Raw genomic sequence first — 5,620 nt, 5'->3', positions numbered from 1 at the left:
AGTTAGAATTATAATATCTTAAATAGGAACTGTTAGATCAAAAACATCAAATTCTACACACACACACTCATAGATTGGGAAATTGGTCCCATTATCCCCAGTCAAACCCACTATACCAAACGGATAAGGAGCTGCCAACCAAGGTCTGGACCGGGCGGGTATCCCCCTTGTTGTCGACCCGATTTTCGGGGCTTCAACACCACCTTAGCTAGATCATGAAAATTATATTATGATGATGTATTGTATTGTATCTTATACAGGTGACCTTCCAGTTCGAAACCACGGATCCTCATGATAAAGCATTTCACCCAACATCAAAGATTTACAACTTCATGCTTTAGGGGGCAACTGTTATAGACTTATTTGGGCACTTCAACCCCAATCTTATATGTTGATAAAATAGGGCTCTTCAACCCCCAAAAGTATTGTTTCATACCCTAAAATAACATGGTCAACTGATTACATCATTCCCCAAAAGCTCCACTTGAAAAACTATCTAGAATTGACCTAAACTGGACCATACTGACTGCTCCATTGTCAGGGTGCAATGCATACTGACTTCTACACTAGCCAGGTGCGATGCATACTGATGAGGCCTTTTGTAGGGTGTGATGAGTGATGATGGACAAATGTCCGAGACAGTTTGCTAAGTGGATGCTCATGGAATCTTCCAGAAACTTCTCCTATGACACTTGCCTCTCTGAATTCTCCTAGGGATGAGTAAGAGATCCAAGAAATCTCCAAGTGGAACCAAATTCAACAAGTGGAATGACACCAGTCAAAAACCCAGAGATGAATCACACCCTTGCACACATCTATAAATGGATCCCTCATCTGAGAGATCTAGAGGCTGGAATATTGTAATTTGCAAGGAAGTGTTGATAGTTTTTATTTGAGAAAGAGCATTGTATTGTTGGTGTGATCTTTCTTTTCATAAGGTGAAAAAGACTTTGATGCTGCTGTTATAGCTCCAAATCTCACTCTTATGGTTTGTGATGCTGCACTCATGGCCTAGGGCAACCCCTCCTTCCAGACCTGGTCCTAAAATTTAAAAAACAATGTTTTATCACTTATACGCGACATTGCCCTGAGTTAAACGCATGTACACGCGGGTCTGTGTATACCCAACCCGCGTGTATGTATTAAAACACTTAAAAAAATAAATAATTCCTTATTTTCGAGTGGAGATCGTGGGTTTTACCTGCTGATCACCTGTTAGTGCCCATGGCCCAACTGTTCCCAACCAACTCCTAACTAAAAAACTACTTTGGAGATGGTATAAAAAGACATCAAAGGGAAGGCCTAAGGGAGAGAGAAAAAGAGAGCAAGATTATTATGCTGAGATTTTCCCCTTAGACCAGGTCTGAAGTCCTTGGTGCCTTCTGCACTTCCCCCATTTTGCATAGGAAACCCTTGTTTCCATGTGTATTGGTGATCATTCATCCTTTATGTCACCATTGAGTAAGACTTGGAAGGAGCTCTTGTTGGAGGCTTGAGGCTGGAACGAATCCGGGAGGAAGCTTTGCTTGGAGCCTTCTGAAGGTGTTTCAGGTGAAATATTTCCGTTATATGTACTTTACTTGCCTTTCTATAAAGAAACACGTCTTGGTTCCCGAAACAATCTTTCTTCGTGCTTATGAGATTCTTGTTTTGAATTCTTATGCAAGTAGTTACTTAAAGATTTTTATAACTAACTTTATAGCATGAAGATGGTTTTTATATAAGTATTTGTCCATGTACTATTGTGTTCTTTGATTTGTTTGTTTTATAGGTCAAAGGAGAAGAAGGGAACTCCAAGAAGGGTTTGGACCCTAAAGGCCTTCTCGAACGTAGGACCTTAGGTACGTACCCTCAAAATTAGAATTTGCTTACAGTAAAGATAATGGCTGTGTGTGTGTTTCTTTGAATAAGCAATTTTCAGTCTGGTAGAGTCTTAACCCAAAGGACCCTCGGGGTACTTTCCCCTCAACCAGAATTGGCGACTCCGCTGGGGAACAAAACTCTTGTTGTTCCTAGTTTGGGTAGTCTTCAAGCCAATCAAGGCTCAGCCCCTCTGTTTGCTGGCTCTGACTGTCTGATCTGTTCTTGAACTCTAAGCTTTTCCAGTTTTTTCAGTCTGTATTTTTTATTTTTCTTGAGAATCTTCAGATACACTGTTTTGCTGGATTACAGAAGCGTATATACGCAAGTTTAACTAAGTAAACCCGCGTATACGCAGGTTTCCTCAGTTACAGTCGCGTGTACATGCACTCTGCACATCACTGCAGGCGCGTATATCATATAATTTTCAAGATTTATAAATTTTCTTTTTGCTGAATGTTTGTCTGGTGGTTTGGGTCAGTTTGAAGCAGTCATTTTCTAGTAACATTCCTCTGTTTAACAGGGGGCATCTTGTTCTGAACTCTCTCTAGTTATAAGGAGTATTAGTCTTGTTTTCATCAATTGCAAGCGTCATTGTTTTTTGACACACAAGATTTCTGGTTAAGAATCTTGACTGCTCTGTTTTGGCAGAGTAGGAAGATTGGTTTCAATCTTTGTGTTCATTTTGTTTTGGTGACCCTTTTGTTTGCTTAACGAAACCATTTTTGTGACCATTTGCTCCTTCATTTCGGGAAAGTTGTTTGTTACCATTTTCTTGAAACTTGTCTTTTGATCTTTTGGACTTTCATTGCTGCTTTTGATTGTCAAGAGCGATTTCAAACACATTTATTTTTGTTGGGTTTTCATCATTTGAAAGGTGTCAATTCACAAAAGTGTTTGGTTGCCTATTTATCAATCATTGGTGTCAGTATTTTTGAGAGTATTCTTTGAAAAAGACTTCTTGGTTTGATTGAAAGAAAATCTTTTGAAAGTTTTGAGTTTCGCTTTCTTAAACATGCTTTTCATTTGATTTCCTTTTTTGCGAAGTGAAAGCGCTTTGTGTTTATCTTAGAACTTGTTTTTATTATTTGGACGAAATGATTGGTAACACATCATCTTCTATCTAAGCATTTTAGTGGCAAGACAAATTTGATAAGTCAGCAACTTTCCTTCTTTGTTTTTAGAGTAGTCTTTAAATCTTGCATCCACATATAGTTCTTGCATTAGGATAGATTTGCATCTCTTTTTAGGCATATATAGTTTTGTTAGTTTTTGAGAGTGTGGAGTTTGAAAAGAAAAGGAAAATTTGTTTACATTAGAAGTACCTCTGAACCTCATAGAAATTGCTCTTCATCGAAAACAAAAAGTTCATGTGCATGTAGCTAAGTTTTATTAATTTCTTTTGCGTCCATAAAAACACCACAAGTTTCATCTCCATTACCTTGTGACTTAAAGAACAGCCTAACAAAATCAAGCACTAATTAAAATCCACTAGAAATTTTTGTTTTAGTCAGTTACACCAACAAGTTTAGGATTTTAGGGCCTTGGATTAGGCGAGTGGAGAGTTAACTCTCCAAGGCCACATAAAACGTCAAACATAAGAGTCTGAATAACGAGAGAAAATCCAATAGCGTTAGGAAGACCAGGAAAGCTCCGGATCTGGGAGTTAAGCACGAGGGTCTGTGAAGACAGGGAAGAGAGATACCCCCTCTCCTACTTGTCCGAACTTACCTCACGACTGTTCTGCCTGGCTTCTGTGACGAGTTGGTACCCATAGTTGCCTCTCCTAGGGATCTACACAGGTGGCTGCGGAGGGGAATCCCGTGGCACCTGAGGTTGACCTTGTATCACTCTCGACAGTACTACTGGAGGGTACCCTTACGAAGCTTGGGGGCTTGCACCGATGCAGGCTGTTGTTAGGAGGTCAGCGTAACTTCCTTTGATACCTTCGCTGATAGGACTGGGCCCTCATCATCCTAGACTATCTTCAGAAGGCCCCTTGATTCACTTTCTCGTATTTTGGTGTCCGGTCTTAATCACCCGGAGCGGAAATACTTGGAAGTTGTTTGACTGGCTGTATCTTTAGGGACTTTATAGTGTGTGCTCTGTGCTCCTAGTTGGCATAGCTTTCAATTTTCCGAGTCTTTAGTTAGATCATAACAAAAATTCAAAGTGGCTGACCAATCTCCTAGACAGTCTCGAAGACTTCGTGGTCTTTTGCCGCCAAGTTTAGAGCCTTCTCCGAGAAGGCGCAGAGGGAATACCACCTGTGGGGTTCGTCCTACGCCGGTTGACGCATCGGAGATTGATCCTCCTAGCGGAGGCATTATTTCCCAAGAAAGGCCTGGTACTTCTGAACAAGAGAGGGATACTCCAGTCCTTTCTCGAGTTCTTTTTCAAGCGGAGAATAACGTAGAGGTAGAAGAATTCTCAGAGTCGTTAGGAGCTCCAAATTCTCCCCTACCATTTAGTTATCCAGACGTATTGCAATACGTTGGGACTCCGTCACATAGACCATCAAGTCCAGGTTACGCTACGCGCTTACCATTCATGACCACCACTGGAAGCATGGCTTCTACAAGTGCTACGACTATGCAAACCCCAACATCAGTGCAAGGGGGAGGAACTATTTCCATCCCCTCCACTTCCTTGTTTGGATCTTTTGCGAGCACATCTTTAGTTGGGTCTACCTCCATTCCGTCTACGAGTGGAAATGCCCAAACCAATGCTTTTGGTACTGGATTCTTCCCATTTGGCACCCATTCACAGGGTATTCCATCAGTTCCGTTTAGTGCCGCTACGTCCATGGCGGGCGGATCGGCTTCGTTCCAGGGTTTTCCTTTCGGAAGTGGTCATATACCACATTCCAACCCGACGGTAGGATCCATGCCTTTTTCTTCAGTAGGACAAAGCAACAATCCTTTCCAAGGTTGGAATAACCCTGGGGTTAGTAGCGCGGGAACTGGGAATCCGTTTATCGGCCAACAAGGGAATAGGCCGTACACCACGGTTAGTTCGTTTCAAAGTATTCCTCCCCTTGCTTCGGCTTGGAATCCATATCAGGGGTTATCAACTCCTTACCATTCTTTAGGAGGAAACTTTGCGGGTTATGGAGGTTATACGGCAGGAGTTGGTCAAACTCCAAATTTTGCTGGATCTCAAGGCTTGCCTTTTGGTTCAGCCGGTTCTACTGGTTACTTCGGGCAGCCTGGTGCCTCACAAATTCCAGGACAATATTTTCAGAACTTTGGGAGTTCCACCCAGTCTGGGTGGAATCCCCAAGGTCCTCCCAGACTTCCATTTTTGGCAACGTTAAACTTGCCAGATCTCACAAAGTTAACAAACGACCCAATTAAATACAATCCGGCCTGGCCTCCGGTCCCAACCAAACTCCCTTCGGATATTCCAAAATTCGAAGGGAAGAGTGGTGAGGACCCAGGCGACCACGTAACCACATTCCATCTGTGGTGCTCATCCAACTCCCTCATCGATGATTCGATTAGGTTGAGACTCTTTCAGCGAACCTTGACTGGTAATGCGGCCAAGTGGTATATAGAGTTGCCAGGGGGTAGCTTCACATCCTTTGCTGACCTAGCCAACATCTTCTTAAATCACTTTCAGTTGCCTGTCCGCTATGGCGCTGGAACTGAACTTCTGGCCGCCTTTCGTCAGGATAAGGCTACTCACATTTCCGATCACATTCAGGAATGGAGACGGAGAAAGAGGCTCATTAAAGCCAAAATCCTCTGGAGTACTGTCT

The sequence above is a fragment of the Pinus tabuliformis genome, chromosome 2_2 (assembly GCF_031772625.1).
Source record: "Pinus tabuliformis cultivar Carrire ecotype Pingquan chromosome 2_2, CPIR1, whole genome shotgun sequence".
NCBI classification, from domain to species: domain Eukaryota; kingdom Viridiplantae; phylum Streptophyta; class Pinopsida; order Pinales; family Pinaceae; genus Pinus; species Pinus tabuliformis.
Note: the sequence above shows the minus strand (reverse complement) of the source record.